Here is a 23,489-nt window from a genome sequence, read left to right as displayed (position 1 = left end):
ATGATAAAAGTTTTAAAAAATAGGACTACTGCTGCTACAACTTATAATAATAATAATAATAATAATAATAACAATCCAATATTATTGCATCACTAGATATGAAGTAGTTAGCGAACAGCTATTTGAAGTCACATTTACATTTGAAGAAAAGAATATTACTGAAGCGTTTCTTGTATCTCTGTGTACTGCTGACCATAAGCCAGGATCTTGGCTTGTGACTCCCAAACCCATTAACCAATTCAATAATTATAGGCCTTTTTCCAGAGGACCCACTTACCAGCCAGCACAGGATCAATTGCACAATTAGATTAAATTACAACCTGCAAATATGACAACCAACAATGCGGTAAAACCAGAAAAAATTAACAACATCAAAAATCCAATAATACATGCAATGGATTTAATTAAAAAATAACAATGCTCTTTCTCTGGGGGAGGGCAGATGGGGTGTTTGGGAGGTTAGGGATTAAATATCTGTTTTTTTCTCCAGATAAGATTTTGCAGACGCTGTGATTCAATATCCAGGAAGTTGGTCTGAAGTGTCACTGGGCTGGTGTTGCTCTCTGAAACGGACCCACGTTTCTTAGTCTCAGTCCATTTCATCCCACACTCCGCCTCATTAAGTCACCAACGAGCAAAAGAGGACACTTTCAATGGTGACCACAAATCAAGCGGGGCCAGCACAGGAAAGGCTCCGTCTGCAGTGCTGTGGGAGATCGAACATGTGGAGTTGTTTTGGGGGGGCTGTTGTTATAGCAGCTGTCCAGATGACTGTATAACAATGCTGGCTGCATTTATATTTTACTAGAGAGGCTCTTGAGGTTTAAACTGCAAAAACATAACTATGTATATTAAAACCTTCTTACTAACAGTTTGGCTCATCGGCTGAACTGGTAATTCATTGTTAGATTGTTTAACTTGTTGATCATTTTTCTTAAAAAAAAAGGTACATAGAGTATTACATAAATATGAAATCATATGTACGATTCTTTATGTTTTTAAACTTTATTTCTGAACCAGATTTTACACAGCCCAACTTTTCTCCATGGTCCTTTTGGGTATACATTTGCTTATTACTTACAGCAGCAAAAAGCCCTTGCAATCAGTATAAACTAGACATACACCACATATACAAATACTAATTTCTGGTCTGTCACAAAATCATAAACATCTTCATAGTGGAGTGCCTTTTATATCCTTTATTAGCTATTCACCACCAAATGGTCATCCTGCCCCTCTTTTTTCCATATGCTCGTTCATTGAACGTGTCTACAGACAGCTAAAAACATACGCTTTGTAGCATTGCAGTCAGATCACTATTCACCTCCCTTTGCATGTTATCATAACCTGATTTCATAATCAGCCACGGATTTAATTGGCCTTTGGTGACCAATTAAACCCCAAATGTGTTATGTATGTTAATCTTTTTTATGTTGAAATGCTAGCCTTCAGCAGTCTTATCAGCACTTATCAGCCATCTTAGGATGACAAATGTACACCCATGACGACCATCTAAAAATCCTCCACTATCTCTGACACGCCTCAGTTGGAGCAGGGTTACAGACCTGTCACAGACCTGCCTATGTTGTGACACTGCCAGTTGAAACTTCCCCTGAGCTCTAAGATGCAATGCACAGCTTTTTAATGCCGAGGAAGAACTCAGAGATGTTACAGGCGAGGCAGGGGCAGACGCAGGGGCATCGCCAGATGTCAGTTTTCCAAAATTCTAATTTGCACCTATTGTGTGAGACAAGGTTCTTCTCTTTGTTCTGGGACTTTTTTATAACACGTTGATTTTTGAAAAGGACAATGTCCTTGAACAGAGGGCTTTCAGTGGGAGATTCATTGTTGCCTGCTCCTTCCTGAGCTCAGATCCCCTCCGAAATGCAAGCAGCTTCCACCCCGTTTTCAAGTTGTGAATTTACACCAAGACAGCGACTGTCCTCTCACAGTGTGACTTCTGGGGACAAATCTGATTTTCTGAGCTTCATATACATCACTTGTGAGTGCAGCGCCTGACATGATTCAAAACAAAGCAGAACGTTAAAGTTTTCCAAAAACTTTTCCTGGCATATGTTTAGCACAGTAATACTAAAAATATTATTATGCGGTGTTCATGCATCAGCTCGGATAAATATCCAGCAGAACACTACAGCCCAGGATGCATCAGTATAACGACTTATCAGCTCAGTTAGGGAGGCTCCATCACGCAGCATTGCAGTCCATTATCTGTATTTGAGTGCACACATTGGCTGCTAATGCACCATCAGATCCAACCAGAACACTCTAGTGCACTTTTAAAAGGAGTACAGTACTTGTAAATAGTTCTATACCTGTCTGAAGACTGAGATCTCAATGCAATAAAATTTAAATGATCGAGCTGAGAAAATGGGCAATGAGGATTTTATGCAAACTGAGTGTAGACTGGACTGTGCTGCCTTGGATAATATTTACATTTACATGTCACCGTTGGACAAGAAGCTTATTTATAATCATATACAATGCAGACTATGTGAATAACAATACAGATAACTTGGGGCATTTACTCAACATACAGGTAAGTGTGATGCATGAAAACTATTCAACAAAAAAGTAAGTTAGGCCCTGCAAGAAATGGACTGGCTGGTTTCTACATGTTTAATTTTGATCTCATCTTACATGGCATTTGGATAAAAGCTAAATTAGGGCAGTACAGGGTTTTAAAGTTGTTCTGATTAAAGATTGTGCGAATTGTGCAGTGGATGGCCTAATTGTTAGAATCTGAGCACTGGTACATTTCACCAGCTGAAAATAGGTAGATTTCTACTCTTACTAATGGTGACCTTAAGCTAGCACATAACTGTTAAGTGTTAGATGAATGGGTTCGATGCCTTATTTTCCCAGGATAATGGCGGACATTCACGTCTAATGAGCTCTGATTAGTTTGTTACGGATAGTCAATCCCCTGTCTGCTACAGGTTAATTGTCTTGCCTGGCATGCATCAAGTAATGTATGTGTACTCATGGAAATTTCTCATTGCAACAAATTATATGGTAATGGGAAAATCAATTAACACATCGATGGAAACTTTTTTCCATTTTAAAAGAAAAATCAGGCTATGCTACACACTATACATCGGCTGTAAGAGCGCAGATCTCACTGCAAGTACACAAGTCATTGTTTTGGTCTGGGCCATCAGAAAAAAACCATGAAAGAACTCAGTCACACTAAAATCTTTAAAGACTGTATAAATGGCATATAAAAGTAATTTTACACCGTATGGAAAAAGTAACAATTGCTCAGAGCAACAGATGATGTTTTGTACAAACTGTTTTTAATTTCTTTTAACATACACAACCAAGGATCTGTTCAAGTTGTAGAAATGGTTGTACTTTGTGCCAATCAGGTTCACTGTGCAGTGGATGTGGGACCAGCAAGCATTGGCTATTACTGAGGAGAGTGCATTCTTGCTGGAGAAATACATTTGTCAAAAGGTGGATTAGGAAGAAAAACAAAACCAACAAACATCAATTTGCGGACCTATTTATGATAGTAAACAGTTCATAAATAATTTGTAAACTATTAATTAAGTATGCTTTACTTTTTCAAGGATTTAAGGAAATGGAGTTAGGGATAGTGTGTAGTGAACATTCCTGAGTAAGTCGCTTCTGGAATGTTCTCTGTGGCTGTTCTGTTTGGCAGTTTCATTTTAACAAAATACAGGAAGGAAGCATAAGTCAAGTCAGAAATGATAGGAACTGCACTCAAAGAAGCAGATCTACCTCTCTCTGCCGCAAAGGAATAGCCGTTGTTTGATGTTTTTGGCTGTGACAGCTATGGTGTGGTTTTCTGATGCTTCCTCATCGAAAGACCATTGGAAAATTGCAGCTCCCTCCTGAACCAGAGCGCTCGGTAAGAGATGCGATTTAGCCACTCGAATGCAATGGCTTGGAGCGTTCACTCTTTAACAATATCCACTTAGAAGCTGTGTTTTTTTCTTATCCTGTTACCATGTCAAGGGCTGTCTGAACATCTGCACTCGCCGGGAGAAGGGGCCCCAGCCATTCACCGGCCGTTCCCGGAAAATGGAAGTGTCTGTCATTCGCTGACGGGCCTCCACAGTCGACTCTGAAGACAGGGCCAGCGCAAAACCACTTAGGGGTTGCCCTCATCTCCATTTTCATTTCAGGTGAAATGCTCATTCATACTTGCTCTCTGTTGTCTCACAGAGTACCAATAAGAGGCTGTCAAGCCATTTTGGAATACAGCCACTGTAAAGAATGGCTTCCCTGTGAGACAGCTCCATATGTACCAAAGTGCTAAGAATGCTGTCGTTCCCACCTCCTGTCACCTCAAATCATTTCAGAGAGTCTAGACATCTGCTCGTGCTTTCTCTCCCTACCTTCCCTCTCTCTCTCTCTCTCTCTGTCTGTCTCTGTCTCTCCCCCGCTCTCTTCAAAAAAGAATCCCGTTACATCAGCCCAGCATTTAATTGGTAGGCATACAAAGTTTTGCGTCTAATTGCATTAAATGATCTGCCCATCATTGCACACTGGTGGAGTCTAATTAAGAAATCAGGGATAATTTCATACGGGGGGATTGATCGCCACAGAGGGAAATTTTGCCTCTGTGTAGAAGCAGCGGATGCGAAGGCTCATTTGGTGTGAGGCTGTACCGAGACCCACCAATGTGCATACAAACACACACACACACACACACACACACACACCCACACGCACGTGCACACACACACACACACACACACACACACACACACCCACACGCATGTGCACACACACACACACACACACACACACACACACACACACACACACACACACACACACACACCCAGGAACGCACAGTCCTCTCAGTTCCCTTATATCTTCTCCTGCTGATATTCATTCCCTGCCTTCTCCTTGAGGTAACCTTACTCATTGCAGGGAATTTACACAGTGAGGGAGAGGAAATTGAGAGCAATGGCTCTCTTCATTTAGGATTGTGATAGCGGGGAGGGGTGCAGGCGTGGGAGGGAATTGTATTATTTGTTATGAGACAACGAGCAGCCTCTGACAGGCGGCGACAGACGCAGGGCAACCGCTTCTGAGAGGCTGAGCCAATCATCTGAGAGTGCCCATTATATCCTGTTACGCTTCTTAACCCTGCGCTTCAGCATAGATGGCGAAAGCATGACCACGCTCAGATTCACGATGAATCGGCTTAATCCAATCTGTCTTAGTGGAGGAAGGAGGGTTTCTGTCCCAAGTCTGGTGTTGAAAGTGTTGTTTTTTTCCACATGGACATGGTTGTGCTGGGGAAATTCTGATTTTTTGGCCCTGCACACTACTGAAAAAACTTATGTTGGCATGAGCCATTTCGCAAAATTGAGCAGATGTAATTATTATTAGCATTCAAAATGAATACTTAGATTTATAACCAGCAAATTAAAGGAGCCCACAGTTTGAGAAGTCCCTGGAGTGCAATAACTGTTTTCTGATTGAACAATTTCTTTGAAAATTTTGACCCCCCAGGGGAATGTTGGGTCTGACGCACTAACCACACTCCAAGCCATTGGCTCTTAATGGACCATTTATCCATGCAAGCAGTTTTACAGAGATAAGAATGTTGTACCTGAATCATTTTTGGATTGAGATTGTTTATATAGCTAGATGTTTCAATCATTTGATTTTGTCAAACGGAATGCTAAAAGATACTTGTTTTTCATTTCTGCTCCTGTCTTTAAGAAGAGAAAAAAACACACATTTGAATGGCAGAATTTTCTTTCAGGGAGCTTTACTGTTGAGTACAGTACAAACAACAACAAAAAATATGTCAAATCAGAAAAGAAGTGCTAGTTCTCTATCAGTCCAGTTGCTTTGTTTCAATGCCTTCATCACCATTTACAGTTTTTTACAACTGTTTTCACATGCCCACTTTTTCAAAACTCTTAACACAGTGTGCTTAACAACCATGCATATGAGCACATGAGTAAATCTTTTGTGCAAAATGCACTACAACCATCAAAACACTTCATAATTCACCCAAGTGACTCGTGCTGCCATGACTACTTTGTCACTCAGAATACAGAAACAACAAACAAAAAACAAAAACAGAAACAACCTGAAGCGTTGCAAAATGCATATGTTATGTGTTGCTGTATCCTCTGTTTTTGCATAGATTAGTGCTGCATTGCAAAAAAAGTAAAGTTAAGTTTACAGTACCTGTCATAATACCAAACAAATAAATATGCCTAATGACAGCTCTGTGCTACAATTTCTGAGGTATACTATAGTACAACAAAATTTCTGCAGATACTTTTCATTTCTAGTACAGTAAGTGAAACAACAACACATGATACTACCACTAGAAGTCTGCTATAGCCCTAATGCTGATCCATGGTGTCCTCTGTATTTTGGGTCAAATTTTTATGAATTTCACATTTACTGCAACATTCTCCCTTGCCTTGAACCTTTAGGAAAAAATCTTTAGCATATCTTATCCACCCCTACAATGCCCCGCGCCCTGTAAATATTTGAAGGCAAGCAGCTATCATGACACCAAGAACAAACTTTTTTATCTGTTGTTTTGCCTGTCACAATACTGTAGATACCACTATTAAGTGTGGTAAATTTACTGTAGTTACATTCTTGGGTCACTTTCTCTCACCTGACTTACATATACAGCAGTAATAGTGGAAAAATCTCTTCAGTGACAACTACATCTATATTTTGCCTATATACATGCACATTTCAATGCAAATATGATCACTTTTGTATAGATTTTATAGATTTGAATAAACTTTCTGCTAAAATCAGAATAATCTGTCTTATTTCAATCTTATAGTTTCAACTGTCTGTCAAAATGCAGCATATTTCCATCTATAGTGATCTAAATTTTGTTAGGTTTTGAACTGAAAGCTAACTGTTTTGAACAGAGTATCTAAATGTCTGCAAAATTTGCTGTAGTTGTACAGAATTTTGTGAACATTGACTGAGAGAGGTATTTCATGGATTTAGGAAGAAGTGGTGATTGAATGCATTTTGTATCAAAGCAATGCAAAAGTATACACAATTTAGTTCACATAGTCTACTGATATGGTGAATATGTTAAGTGTTTTGAAAAAGTGGACATGGTATTGAGACACACGTGAAAATGATTGTAAAAAACTGTAAAAAGATAAATGACTGCGAAAGAGCCGCAATTTTGCCGGGAAGCTTATTTAGAGGCACGCGGGCGAAGCGCTTCCTGGAAGGAAAATGATTATGGGCAGAGGCAGGAGTTATCAATATGACACAAGCAGTGCCTCATACCGGTTTCAGAATCCATCCTTCACTAAGGCCCTCCGCTGGAGTGTGGCTCATCCATCTCGGGGTTGGCCAACGGATTCGACGATCGAACAGAACACGATGAGCAGTTATCGGCAATGACTGTAATAATCAGCATCTGTGTAATAATTTATATAATCTTTTTAATTGCGACCACTTTTTTACCTTCTCTGTTATGGGAGTTTTCTGCTGTATCCCCTAAGCGATATGCAGTGTTTTGCCCCAAACACAGGCAAGCAAATTGGCAGCCGTGTAAAACGCACACAATCCCAAAGAGAAAAGGAATGATCTATTTCAACCTGTTCAGGCTGCTCGGCCAAAGGAAAAAAAAACCCTTGACATAAAAACTGCACAAAACCTTTGTAAATACCATTTTGGTGGGGAAATATTGGAAGCTTTTCATTTTTCCTTTTTTGAGGGGCGTGGGGGTGGGGGTGAGGAAGGGGTCAGGGCTTCGAAGCTAAGAGTCTGCAGAGGCAGTCACTTGAGAATTTATGCCTTCCTTTAGGTATGCAAGGCAGGTCTTGGGCTCCTACAGACCTCTTAAATATTAAAGAATCCCACCTGCAGTTTTTTCTCCTCTTTTAATAATACAAGACAGTCACAAATCTGGGCGCTCACAGTCTGTTCACATTCATTTATATATGGGCCTATATCGATCTATGTCTGTCTGTCTATCTGTCTGTCTGTATATGCACACATATATACATGTAATTCTTTCTTCACAGTAATATTTTATTGCCATTATCAAATATATTTGATACATATTTTATAGCAGTAATGATATCTGATTTTTTCATATAATGTGTTACATAAACATTAGTGGCATGTCTTCCAAGGTGCTTTTTAAAATCCATCTCAAAATGTATGACTAATATAAGATCTGTCTTGATTACCAGAATCATATAACAATTTTAAGGTTATTTTTCATCTAGAAATTACATAGAGCAAATGGTATAATGGCATGCTATATTACTGTACTGTGACATTTAACAACAGGATATCCGTATATAAAAAGCCCACTTATCAATGCCAGACTACATTATTATTCTCCAGTGCAACGCTCAGATCACTGGGGACTCTCATATAATTCTGCACTGGAAAACATCTGAAAATGTTGAAAGATCACTCAATAATGTAATATGACTTTCAGTGTGAGATTTACACAGAAAGAAAAAAACAAAAACTGATTGATGAAATTTAATATATTAGACATACTGTTAATAAAACAGTTGTAAAAACATTATAATATTGATTGATTCAGTGATTTACTGTTAGTTTTTCACTTGGCTTCTTGAATGAATTGTTTCTCAATTGGCTTCTTCTCTCAATTATCAATTTTTCCCAATATGATTCAGAATAATAAAAATAACATTACTCATCTTAATCTGTTGATTGAACCAAAGCTGCCATTTGAAATTGACTGTTACTGTACAACAGCAGCATTCTGTGTGAATAATTACCTCATCAGTGAAAAATACCTAACTTCAGTTATGACTGAACTAATCCCACATGTCTGCAGTTATGTGACACAAACAATGTCTATCATATTAGCAGAAGAATTAAAAGTAGCTTGTGAGCTATGTGATGCTAATGTAAAGCGCGACAGGTTGCTTATCAGTAGTTTGCTCTCATTAAATGCCCTGTGGGCATCTGCCTCATAAGCAGAATCCCTGAATGGATCACGCTGGTTAATGAAGGGTGCTTAAAGTGAAGCGCTACCTGAGCAAATTACACTGCAAATGGAACGCAGCATTACCGCTGTGGGCAGCTGTAGCGTTTGATTATCGAGGCAGCTTGCGTGCATTACACGAATGGAAGTAAAAGTCCTGTCACTGTCTGCATACGGAAGGAAGATGGAGGCTTTAAATGGGACACAGGGAAGGGGTTTTGGGTTTCAAAATGATGGCAATCTGTGACGGGACCCCACCTTTATCTAGACAGACTTGCATAGTGCATGCATTATATGATTAGATGCACAAAAGCAGAAGTCCTTTATAGTGCACTTGACTGCTCAAACAAGTGCCAATGAAAAAGAAGTTGGATCATTTCTCACCCCTATAACAACACATTCCTGCTTACCTTAATCCTGCAAAGGCTGGGCGAGGAATGGGGGATGTGTGGGATCCTATAGGATTTTCTTTAGATCCAGAGGACTTTTTTGTGTATTTATATAAGAAGCAACTTTAAAAATTAGACTGGATGGCAGCTGAACATGTCATATCTGAAAAGTGTGAACGAACTCACTGAAAAGCTACTGAGGGTCTTTGTGCCTTCTTTGTGTCACGACATGTGAGCCTGTACTGTTGTTGATATTTTTATGTTCTGTTCCTAGTAGGGGCTGAACGTTTACTTGTTTATTGTTGTTGCCTTTCCAGACACAGTGGCATGGTAGCTATGAAAAACACAGTGCTCCTGGATGACGATAATCAGTCTGTGACCTGACCGGAGTGACCTTTGAGCGTATCTCTGAGTTGTAGAAGAATGATTGCAGTAGTAATTCGTATACTGCAATAATCTTATTGTTAGATAATTATAATATTGATGTCTATGTGATGATTAGGTCCATGATCATCAGGTCCATGTAGTGATGGGCAGGTGGTCATGTTGGGGCATAAAATGCTAACCTTTTATAATATCTGCTCAGTTTTCTCTGTACTGCTCTTTTTGAGCTGTAGACCACTTGACTTAGAATAAGTTGTTCGTGACTCAATTAATTTAAATAAATAGCAATTTAATTGGTTAAATAAGTCCCTCCCTATCCACTTCAGATGATATATGGTGAGTACTCAGCTTCAAATTGGCTGCTGTGCATCACCCAGGTGGGTGCTACACATTCATGCTGGTAATCTGTTTGTTTTATTTAAACACACACACACACACACACACACACACACACACACACACACACACACACAAAACCTGTGATGAAAGGATATAGTGGATGCACTGCAAAAGTTACACATAAGACTGTAAACAGCACTTGGTTTACCTTGAAAATGCATGCAATTGAGCTGTTACTGCAATATGTAGTCTCCATCTATGAAGAAGCAAAGCAAAGAGGTTTCACAGAAAGAAATAATCAGGATGGATGAATACATTTAATCAAACTAGACTATTTAACCATTACATCTTTTGGAGTACATCAACTTAATTAAAAACAATCCATTTTGTAGTGTGCAAACCAGGTCACAGGAGTCGTATTATTTGAACTAATATGTGGCATTTATGGGTTAATACTTTTGACCGAATAAATAGGTCCCACTGTAAAGCTGTGTCAGTCTGCCCATGGTAATCCATAGCTCCTGCTTCCTTAGTAGTTATAGTCCATCACAGTAATGTTCCAATAGTTACAGTCACTTCTGGTCCTTTTCAGCTCTAATTGTGAATGGGCATTTACCCTGGGCCACTGGGTCTACGGCCTGAGCTTGTTTATCCAAGGAAGTGTGAGAAACAATGAAGCATAAGAAAGCATCCAATTTACCCAAGCAACTCTCCCTCCTCAGCCTATATAATTCTATTGGGATCATGTTAATTTATCAACACACAAATCCACCAAAAGCATGGTTGAGACACACATTTCGAGAGGAGGGTGTTTGTAATGACACTGAATCCATTCATGTGTTCCTGAAAGATATTTCAACCTACATGGTCAATGCATTTGTATTAATGATGACTGCATATCAGAAGCCTCCCGCTGTGTGCGCTTTGTTAGCACTGTTTAGCATTTAGCGTTTGAGTCACGTTTGCAGCCGGTTCGATCTGAGAGCTGAAATGGCAACACAACACAAAAGCGTCCTTTGAATAAAGAGATGCAGCGAAATGAAATATGTTTTCATCATTAAAGAGGAGGCCTCAGACAAGCTGCCTTCCTCTAATCAGGGAGATGAGCCAAGGCCTCAAACAAATCTGGGATTACATCCGTAGCTGTGAAGGGTCCACTTAACCCAATTACATGCGCCCGGCCGCCTGGGGCTCCTCGCCGTCTCCTTGCCTTTTAACAAGAGTGACATCTTATTCTTTCCACGCAGGGTACCACCCACTAGCACTGGGGGGTATGGGCGGATGGCGATTTGGGGCGTTCAGGGCTTTGATGTCACCCATTTTTTTTGGCTGTGGAGTTGTCTTATGTTATGTTCCATGCTCACTGATCTGCAGGGTTTGTCTGTCTTGATATATGCATGGATAATTTAAAAATGAGTTCCTGAGCTAATGTTAACTTACTTTTATATATACACATACGTTTGATACGTTTTTTTTGAAAACTTACACGATAAGTTTTTTTTTATCATTAACATTTCCAAACTGCGCTCAAATTCCATCTCCGAGGCCCCAGTTAGCCATTTCAAAGCTACAATCTCAATTCAAATTCAAATTCTCCATTAAACAGGCCCCACGCTAATCACCTTAACGACAGACCAAGACCATAAAAAAAAAAAACAAAAAAAAGAATACATGAATTTAGAAAAAAAAATCCTTACAGTGCTGAGAGAGGGCACTGTCCCTGCTTTCTCTGGAGCGTGGCCATGTTTCCATTCAAGGTGACTGATTTAATTTTCCATTAAGGTGACCTTTGCCAGAAATGTTTTGACTGTAATGATTTCCTGTCCCTTCCACTCAGCACCCTGGGCGAAACATCTGGCAGAGGCCCGCTTAATGCGGCCGGTGCTAAAACCTGGTGTGAGGCGAGCCGTGAAGAGCTTCTTGTGTGATGGCGGAGGGAGCAGTGGCACGGGGGGGGTGGGAATGGGGGGCTCCTTGCGCATCTCTCTCTTTCGCCCACTCCTGTGTCAACGCATGCTCTCATGCTCTCTCATATTGACATTCCTTTGGCTGGGGCCGGGGTCGGGGTGACATGGAGTGTGGCCCCCATCCTGTTCTCCTTTTAACAGTGAGGTGCTCTCGGGGACGGAGGGCGGACGGCCTACAAATGTACCTGGCGAGGGTGAGGTCTGGCAACATGTTTTTACAGTGATGGAATGTGATGTGAATTCCTCAGTCATGCTTCTGAGGTTTCAGAGATTCGCAGGGGTGGTTATATGTGGGGAAAAAGTGACAAGACTGTTCATCCAATGCAAGTAATTGGCTGTCCTGATGCTCTTTAAGTTAAATGGTCAGCTGGGTGGCTACTCTTTTCATTGACTTCAAAACCAACAATGCAGTGACGTAGCCACCCCTGCGGCTAGGCTGTTTCTATTTTGGATAGACAAGATTTCCTTTCCCTGTTATGGTGGCATTGTCATCCTCAGGTGATAAGGGACTTCTGCACAGAGAACTGATGATGCAGTGACTCATTGTGTTTTATTCGGAGCAGGGAGCCCGGATCCCCTTTTGCACTTCCAAGCACAGGTACTTTGAGTTTGAGCCTTAATTCCTTTAATCAGGTTAACAGTGAATTTCCCCATGATGCCACATGTTGTCTGACAGTACAGCCACAAAGAAGGCAGTAGTCCAGTACACAGAAATGAGGCCTGAGAAAGTTTCTTTTTCTATTTTCTGTGGCACAGTAGGCACCACCCTCAGTGAGGGCTGTGAAAACTGATCTGTGACATCACTGAGATGATATCATCCTTGAGCTAGGGTTTAAAGATTCATCTTTATTATTTCATCAGAAGAATGACATAGGACTTAATAACCATAGCACATGACTGTCAGTCTGGGGAGGAGGGGGCCCTGGCCACCCCTGTCATGAGTGGAACTATACTCTGATGCTGTGGGATCCCGGTCGTCATGGAATGATGACATGGCTTGGGTCGATGTAAAGCATTGTTATATGACATATCGATGCTGATGGTGTGGAACATCGTGATCTCATTAGATCCAATCATGCTGATTACAGGTGGACTCACCCAAGGATAACCAAGAGTCAAAGCAGCAACAACATGTACTTGCGTAAGCTCCTTGCCATTGACACACCAGGAAACCTTTACAGGGCAGGTTAGGGAGCAGCTGTGTCATATTGATTTTAAAATAATTTTTAACTGTCACAAGTCAGTTGAAGGTTTGTGATTTCCACCCCAAGGGCTAAGCTGATGGTCTAACCAATGACAAAGCTTTGGAAAAATGCTGAACACAGCCAAACTCCTCACATCTGCCTCCTGCTGAATGGTTTGCTTACAGTCTGGTTCAGCTAAAGCAGCCCTGTAGGAAGCCAGTGTTTTTCCACTGCAGTGAACAGTATTACATTGTTACAAGTCATTCACCTGTGTGAGAATATGTGTGACCAAGAAAACCTCAATTCTTCTGCTTTGCTTTGAATAACAGACACATGGAAGTGTTGCTTCTTTATGCCTCTTCACACCATCTATCAAGCTGCAGAAGCAAAAAAAAAAAAATAGAATTTTACAGGTTGCTAAAATATTTTTAGTCCAAATCACAAAGCAGGAGGATCTAATTTTGACATGAAGGTGGTATTGTTGTGGCAGAGGTTCTGACTTGTGTACATAATGTGAACCATTAAGAAATACCTCTCATCACAGCAGCAAACACCTGGAAATTTGACTTTCTGAGAGGGCTTCAGGCAGAGAAAAAGGGGTGCAAGAACTGTCAAGCCACCAATCAGATCAGATGTATTCTGATGCCCCACCCAATGAGCCATCGAAAGAGAAACAGAGAAAACCTCAAGGGCTTTCCCAGTCTAGATCTCACAAATACATTGGGTCAAACTTAAAATCCAGCATGTTTACAGGTTCAAATCCAGGCTCGTGCTCTACTGATGTTCTCACCCTCATTGCTTCATTGTTTTTCACCCACATTGCTTCAGCAAATGTTTATCTGGAGAAATGGATGATATGCTAAATATGAAATGAAACATGCGAATTGGCCAGGAGAAGGGTGGCCGTTGTGGAAATGTACACAATGGATAAGGATGTAAAGCAATTGTTTCAATCTGATAATGGAACACAAAAAATTAGCTGTTCACATCCAATGAGATAGTGAGCTGGAGGTGTAGCTCCTCGCAGTGCCGAGCCCGGGGTCACCCCAGGTAGAAATGGAGAGCATGTGCCTTCAAAGAAGGTACACATCTCAATCAGAGGAGAGGAGAAAGAAGAGGACACTTCTCTCTCTCTGCGGAGGGACAGCTGTGACCATAACTCTCCAAGGGCGTCTTTCAGAGGTGAGAGAGCAGTGTGAAGACCAACAACAGCTCGGGCTGGAGTTTGGGAGGGTGGAGGGTGGGTGGGTGTTGAGTGGGAGTAAAGCAAGACAAAACAGTCCGACAGTCCAGTTTAATCTGCTCAGGTGTGGCCCGCCAGCTTTAGGCGAGTTACTTCAGAAAGAGGGATCACACACTCGACCTCTTTGGAAAAAAGCAGCCCACTTACTCCGGCAGTCACCTCCACGCTCAGAGGTGACGAGAGAAATCAATCGACAGGAATCACATCAAGGCTTACAAATGCCAGGCGCACCTTTGCCTCTCCGGCTTGAAGTGGTATTTGAAAGTGATCAATAGGAGCCACATATGTACAATTTACAAGCGTAATTCGCAATTAGTTTGATTGTATGGTGCATTAATCAGTGTTAACAATGTCTCTGCATTACATCGGTTTGAGTTGGCCAGGTATTGGTAAACTGTGTTTAGCCAATTTAAATCAGCTGGGTGGCAATCAAGATGAACAAATGCTGAAAAAAGAGGATTAATTGTCATAAAAATGTTGTTAGAGTTTGCATCAATAGTAAATTCACTGTGATGCATTTTATGGGACGCAGAAGTGTTTTTGTGTCTGAGATATCAAGTTTGAATCTGGCTTTAATTGCTTTTAATTTTATGCCCCAGATTCTGGCTTGGTGTTCTCTCTGCCCCCACCCCTACCCCCAGTCCAGTAACATGCTGTCAAGGTATCTTTAACTATGTGTCTTAACTGGCATCTTTAAATTGTACCCCCACATGGGCATTTTCTCTGTGATAGACAGATGTCCACTCAAGTGGTGCTCTGCAGTTTGACTCTGGCCCACAAAAGCCCTCTAAAGGATGAAGTGCTTTCTGCTGATGAGAGGATGGATGAGTGAATGAAAGAAAACAGGAACGCACTGAGGGGTAGTAGCACCTGCTGGCCTGACATAAAAGATAGTGAAACTAATCTAACCAGCTGAACTGTAATGCTGAAATGTGGTAAGACTATGGGGCATTGACTGAAAATCAACAACATGGTTTAGCTTCAGGAGGCACATGGAGTAGCAGTATAAAATTATCACATTAGATGGAACACACACACACACACACACACACACACGCTCACACACAGCCACACCCAAAGTAGTGTGTAAGGAATCAGGCATTTCACCAAAATGAGGTTCAGTTGCCAGACAGAACACTGCCGTACCACAAAGGATGGTACATCAGATAATGTCAATAAGCTATAAACTATACTATAACTCTATAGGATACCTGCTAAACACATGATTAATACAAAGACATGGTTAAAACTTTGCTCCAGACCAGGCTGACAAATAGATTACAACTCTGTTACAAAACAGCCAGATAACAGTAACAAATTTGGTTTGTATGGGACATGTGTGCCACTAGTCAATAAATAGAAAGAGAATATTCATAAGGGATATTTAGCAATGGTAGCTATCAAGATTTGATTTTAAATTAGTATCAGAATATTACCCACAGATCAAAACTATGTGTGTAGAAACCAAATTAATTGATACATTAACTCCTCCAAAGTACAGTAAATATCAGCCTTTTATTAAACTAGCATCCTCCAACTGAAAGTTCCAACCTAATCTGAATAAATTCAAATTACACCTTACAACAATACAGCCTTAACATCCTTCCACCTGCTGATTGATTCCTGAATAACACTGAATAAACAGTGTCTTTCCTGCTTGAGATTTGATATGCAGTAGCGATCAGGTCGGGGTGGGTGGGTGGGGGCTGTTTGTCTATAGTTACCTCCCTGCTTCGGTGAGCAGAGATTCAAGTTTGATCTGGCTTCAGTGCATTAGTGGTGTTTGAAGCACTTTGTTCTGTCGAGTACCCCGGGACGCCATCACAGGCAGCGGTGTTCCCGGCTTTGATGGTGCACTACCAGGACACAATTGGACAAGATTAAAAGCAGAGTTAGTGCAGCACACTAAGCCAAATATTGACTCTTTGTTTTTTCTTTTTTTTTTTTTGAAGGGTGATCGTTGTCCCCCCTCCTAAATGGATTGACATTGAGCTTGTCCTTCCCCAAATGAAGCCACTAATTAAATGCCACTGATCTGCCGTCCCGCATCCCTTTCTTCTTTTTTTGCAATTAAGGCTCAGATTCAATCAGATTGCACTGAGCGCTGGCCCTTAATAACACAATGGAGCTTGGGCATTTTTTAAAATCTGTTACACAACATTTTTTTCATTGATTGTTTACCAAAGATTGTGTACATATTTGAGGAAAAAAACAACCAAACAAACAAATATTTGCTTAAATTTCTTGCTTAAATCTAAGTACAAAGCAGATTTCAGTTAGATTGAATCTGGGCCTAAGTGAAGGTTACTAATTGCCTTTTCAGATGCCTGTATCAAGTACATGTTTCATACAGCTGTAAATTTATGAATATACAGATGGATTAGAGGAATGCAGTAGGCTGATAAGACCAGTATTTATTTGTACCTCAATATATAATGATGAGACTGTCAAATCCAGCTTTTACTTTGTGCAAATCAGCCATATGAACTGTGAACAGCTGATAGCGTTATTTAATGCATCAGTGCTCTTAACATTACAGAGAGAGCGAGGTTAACTGTGGACAGAGAAATTTTCTTAGGTTTTACTCTTCTGAAAAATGCTCTGTAATTTAAATAATTAATTTCCCTTTATTTCTTTATTTTATGTTCTCTGAAGACAATAGCTGTTCATGTATTTTCCATGTGCGGTGTCAGATTTCAGTCATGCCTGGGTCCTTCTCCATTCCGCACTCAGCATGCCATTAGCTTGCCAGGCTCTGGGCCCAGAGAAAGAGGGAAGTCATCTCTTGCAGTGTAATGAATGCTCTTTTGGAACTGACTGTGCACTTTAGATGTCATTTTCCATGTAAGATAATAATTTATATCAAAATATAACTCAAGTCAAGTATTGACTGATTTCTGCAATGCTTTGGTAACTTCACATGTAGAATGTTTCTAAGTTCATTCTCCAGGGACAGACTATATTTGTCTTTTATATATTTTATTTGTATTTGTTTACTTGTATTTATTTGCTCAAAAGGAGCAAAAATTGATTGTTGAGGTCATTTTGGAAATGTGAAATGATGATATACCTATGTGTTTAAAAAAAGACATTTTCACAGAAATAGATGTGATCTTTCATGCTGCCCTTATTGATCACCTCTCAAGTAAGCAAGCAGTTCATGGTCCTCATGAAGAAAATTCCACTTTTCTTTTCCATGTTTCAGTGAAGAGATGTGTGAAATGAGAATCGGGTGTACAAAGATTTTTTGTAATTGTAACTGCAAGAAAATGTAATTGATATTTTTCAAAGAATCACATTTCAATGTAAGTGAAACTTTGAAATTTCCAAACAGCAGCCAGTATTGAACCCTTCACTTTTGGAATCAGATGAACATAATCATATTTTTTCTCAGCACAACATCCAGTAATCCTTCCTCATTTTAGGGAAGCATTCAGTATAACTGCTATGGTGCTTGCTGTATGTCCTTATAAAGTGAGTAATGTGTTTTTGCAACTATTTTTTTTTATTCAATCATCATGATGCCTGCAGTCACTGAAAATAACAACAACAAAAAAAATGTATGACAAAAGTAAATTTCACTCGCTGAAATTCACCGCTCAGGTTTAATGACAAAGCACACTGGTTTAATTGTATGGAGTTAGCATTATCAATTTCAGTATGCTATAATGCCAATTTCTAAATCTGAAAAGGCCAGACCTAGGCTTTGTTTGTTTTAGCTTTTCACCTTGTCTCACCCCGATGCCATGAAAGGCAGAGAAGTTTGGCGCATTTCATTTCCAGACCGGAGAAAACAGAGGAAGATACTTTTATCAGCTCCAACAATGGCATTCTTTGCACAGGAACATTTTCCGACTTGCAGAAGGCAGATAGTCACAATCTTTAAATAAGCAGCATCTATTTCCAAGGTCTGGTGCCTCCAACAGCATCATTTGTTCATCTGGATTAGGAGCCCTCGCTTCAGTTATTAAATTATTTTTTTAGAAATAAGGTGCTGTGGAATCAGCTTCTGACGCTTGGAAAGTCTGTAAAGGATGACAAAAAGTGTACAGACTTCCACCAAAATGAAAACAAAAAAAACCTTACTATTTGAAAAGATTACGTAGTTATCACATTGTAGAAGAAAAAATGACCCAAAGTTTTAAAAAATTACACATCTCTGTATTAAATACTTTCAGTGTAATCTTCATAACTGAGAAATGAGTGTAAAACTTGCATATCATTATGGCAAAAACAACCCAAAAGCATATCCTTTACTGTTATGAAATATGAAAATAGTCCGAATAAATGTACAGGTTCTAACTTACTCTGGAAATGGCACTCACCAGTAGAAGCAATGATGTAATTAAATCATGACCAGTGAAAATTTAAAATCACGACCAGTAGCTACAGTATCATAATGGTATGAGAATGCTAGCAATCCCTTTGGGGAATTGCCGCTCCTCTTTTTTGATGGACATAGCCGTGCCAAAGGGATCACGTCAGTCTTTCTATTTCCTTTTCTTGTTAAGGCAGGTACCTGTGGTCAGTCACCTGTGCTGATTGCCTTGACTGACAGGCGTTTCAGTTCCTCTGTCCTGCCTAATGAGCTCTGCTTTTAACCTTAGCTGAAGTCTATAGTTAAGGCTCCAGCTTCAGCAGCTGCCTACCAAATGCTCCAAAAACAACCACCTAACACCTGCTCAACCCTCAGCGCCATGATTTAGTTTGGTTCTCAAAGCCACTTGGCGGGCATGCAACGTTTGAATCCTTTGAAAAAGATCCAGTTTTTTGATAAAACGTTAAGTTTCTTCACTGTCTTGCTGACATCACATGTATACATACACATACATACTCACTTCTTGTTCCTGTTTTATGTCATCATATATTTTGGTGTTTTGTCAGTAGTTTTTTTTGTTTTTCATTTCATTTTTTTGTTTGTTTTCTCAATTTTCATTCTTATAATAATGGAGATATTGCATTTCACTTTTGTTTAAAATCATGTTTATTTTTGCATGATCTCAGATATCGTGTTTGACACTGACACATGATTGAATATGCGCAATTGTGACCTTCTTTTGTGCAACATTTCATGCTATTGTGTTAAATGCACTATGTACTTGCAGTTTGCAACTTGTTCTGGATAACAGCATCTGCTCAATGACAAAATGTCAATGTAAATGTGACTGTGTTACAATGCTGTGCCCCGAACTGACCACCTCAATCTGTACTGACACACATGGTGAGCAGCGCGCTCCCAAGCGAGGGCAATTATCCAGAGCGAGGGAGTAGGGTTTCAGTTCAAGACCCTTACATGTCAGGACTCAGGCACGGACTCAGACGCGGACCACAAGTGCTCCAATTCCAGGCGTTTATAAGCAGAATCGTCAAACAAGCCGGCAGTCCAAAAACAGGCAGGGTCAAAATACCAGGTAGACAGTCCAAGGGGAAAAACAAGAATCAAAACCAGAAACAGGCAGGGTCAAACCTTGAAGGCAGGCAGATCAGGCAATCAGGACAGGAGGGCAGGCAAAAACGTAGTCAAGGAACAGGCAAGGCAAAAACCAGCAAAATCCAAACAGGAAAACAGGCGGGAAACGAGACAGGCAGAAAACACTGAAACGATCTGGCAAACAACACAGAGACAAGCAGGGTAGATATAGGGCTGGGCTGATTAGGTGATGGGAAGCAGGTGTGCAGGCAGGCGGGTGGAGACAATCAGGTGGGCGGAGACAGGGCAGGGCTAGAACACAAGGAAAACAAAGGCACATGGACAGGGAAAAACAAAAACACAACAGCTAGGGGGCGGGAGCCCTGACAGTACCCCCCCCCCTACGGACGCCACCGGGCGTCACAGCAGGCGAGCCTGGGTTCCGGCGGTGGAAGTCCCGGATCAAGGCGGGGTCCAGGATGTCCCTGGCTGGGACCCAGCATCTCTCCTCGGGTCCGTAGCCCTCCCAGTCCACCAGGTACTGGAGACCGCGCCCTCGACGCCGAACCCCCAGCAGACGGCGTACAGTGTAGGCTGGGGCTCCATCGATCAGGCGGGGAGGCGGAGGAGTCCGGGGAGCTGGGCAGAGAGGGCTGCGGACGACAGGCTTGATCCTGGAGACGTGGAAGGTCGGGTGGATGCGGCGAAGAGAGAGCGGGAGTTTCAGCCGGACCGCTGCAGGGCTGATCACCTTAGCGATGGGAAAGGGACCAATGAAGCGGGGAGCCAGCTTGCGGGAGTCCACCTTAAGAGGCAGGTCGCGGGTGGAGAGCCACACTCGCTGACCCTGGCGATAGCGAGGGGCCTTGGAGCGGTGGCGGTCGGCAAACCGTTTAGCCTGAGCCACGGAGCGGAGCAGCGTGTGCCGAGCGCGTCTCCAGGTGCGGCGGCAGCGTCGGATAAACGCCGCCGCTGAGGGTACGCCGACTTCCTCCTCCTGGGCCGGGAACAGGGGAGGTTGGTAACCCACACAACACTGGAATGGGGACAGCCCTGTAGATGCAGAGGGCAAGGAGTTAACGGCGTACTCCACCCAAGGAAGGTGCTGGCTCCACGCTGACGGTTCCTGGGACGTCAGGCATCGCAGCACCGTCTCCAACTGCTGGTTCGCCCGCTCGGTCTGGCCGTTGGATTGGGGATGGAAACCAGACGACAGGTTGACGGTGGCACCCAGTAGCCTGCAAAAAGCCCTCCAAAAATGAGAGGTAAATTGCGGCCCCCGGTCGGACACCACGTCCATGGGCAGACCATGCAGCCGGAACACATGATGGATGAGTAGCTGGGCAGTCTCCTTGGTGGAGGGTAACTTGGGCAGCGGTATGAAATGTACGGACTTCGAAAACCGATCCACAATGGTAAGGATGGTGGTGTTACCATCAGACAGGGGCAGGCCGGTGACAAAGTCCAGGGCTATGTGGGACCAGGGTCGTCTGGGAACAGGCAGGGGTTGCAGCAGGCCGGCGGGCGGTTGGTTGGACGTCTTGTTCTGGGCACAGACAGAGCAGGCGGTGACGAAGTTCCGGACATCGTCCTCCATGGTGGGCCACCAGAACCGCTGGCGGATGAACGCCACCGTGCGACGGGCACCGGGATGGCAGGCGAGTCTGGATGAGTGCCCCCACTGCAGGACCTGGGAACGAACAGACTGGGGAACAAACAGACGGTTAGGGGGGCAGGAGCTAGGGCCCGGCTCGGCCTGGAGGGCGGTGCGGACGGTCGTCTCGATGTCCCAGCGTGCTGCTGCGACAACGCATCGAGCGGGCAGGATGGTGCTGGGCTCCTGGGTGTCCCTGGCGGGCACAAACTGGCGAGAGAGGGCATCCGGCTTACCGTTCTTGGTTCCCGGGCGGTAGGACAAGGTGAAATTGAACCGGGAGAAGAACAAGGACCAGCGGGCCTGTCTAGGGTTCAGACGCTTGGCCGACCTGAGGTATTCCAAGTTCTTATGGTCGGTCCACACCAGGAACGGCATGCTCGCCCCCTCCAGCCAGTGCCTCCACTCCTCCAGCGCCAGCTTGACAGCTAGCAGCTCCCGGTCGCCGATGTCATAATTGCGCTCCGTGGGCGAAAGGCGATGGGAGAAGTAAGCGCAGGGGTGGAGTTTGCTGTCGGTGGCCGAGCGCTGTGACAGGACGGCCCCCACTCCCACGTCCGAGGCGTCCACCTCCACAACGAACTGCCGGGCAGGGTCTGGCTGAGTCAGGATAGGCGCAGAGGTGAAACGGGTCTTCAGGTCACGGAACGCTTCTTCGGCTGCCGGGGACCAAGAAAAAGCCTTGTTGACTGATGTCAGAGCGGTGAGGGGAGCCGCTACCGTGCTGTAATCCCGGATGAAGCGGCGGTAGAAGTTGGCGAATCCGAGGAAGCGCTGCAACTCCCGGCGGGAGGTGGGACGAGGCCACTCCTCCACCGCTCGGACTTTCTGCCGGTCCATCTGGATGCTCCCTGCCGTGATGACAAAGCCCAGGAAGGAGATAGTGCTTTGATGGAATTCGCACTTCTCCGCCTTGACATACAGGTGGTTCTCCAGCAGGCGCTGGAGAACGCGACGAACGTGCTGGATGTGTTCGGGCAGGGAGCGTGAGAAGATGAGGATGTCATCCAGATAGACAAACACAAACCGGTTGAGCAGGTCTCGGAGGATGTCGTTGACCAGGGCCTGGAAGACAGCTGGGGCATTAGTCAAACCGAACGGCATGACCAGATATTCATAGTGCCCAGATGGAGTGTTGAAGGCCGTCTTCCACTCATCTCCCTCACGAATCCGGACCAGGTGGTAAGCATTGCGGAGGTCCAGTTTGGTGAAGACGGAGGCCCCCTGTAACGACTCAAACGCAGAGGACAGAAGCGGCAGGGGGTAGCGATTCTTTACTGTAATGGTGTTGAGACCCCGATAATCAATACAGGGACGGAGGGAGCCGTCCTTCTTACCCACGAAGAAGAACCCAGCCCCTGCGGGTGAGGAGGATGGACGGATGATGCCTGCAGCAAGGGACTCCCGGATGTACCGGTTCATGGCCTCGGTCTCCGGGGGTGACAGGGAGTACAGACGCCCCCTCGGGGGTGACGAGCCGGGCAGGAGGTCAATAGCACAGTCGTATGGGCGGTGCGGAGGTAGCGACGTGGCGCGGGACTTGCTGAATACAGGTTTCAGGTCCAGGTACTCAGGAGGCACCGCCGACAGGTCCGGGAAGTCCTCCGGGGCAGGAGAGACCGGCGATAAAGGAACCAAGGCATCCCGAAGGCAGTGGGAGTGGCAGTACGGGCTCCAGCCCAGGATTGTATTGCCCACCCAATCAATGTGGGGGTTGTGCTGGGCTAGCCAGGGGTGGCCCAGGACCACGGAGGCTTGTGGGGTGTTAATAATGTGCAACACGATCTCCTCGCGATGGTTACCAGAGACGAGGAAACTCACCGGAGGAGTGGCGTGGGTGATCCGAACCAGCGGGGCCCCAGTGATGGCGTGGGCTTCCAGTGGCGAGTGCAACGGGACACGGGGCAGTTTCAGCCGGGCTGCCAGGTTGGCATCGATGAAG

Source organism: Megalops cyprinoides, chromosome 20 (assembly GCF_013368585.1).
Source record: "Megalops cyprinoides isolate fMegCyp1 chromosome 20, fMegCyp1.pri, whole genome shotgun sequence".
Lineage (NCBI taxonomy): Eukaryota > Metazoa > Chordata > Actinopteri > Elopiformes > Megalopidae > Megalops > Megalops cyprinoides.
Note: the sequence above shows the minus strand (reverse complement) of the source record.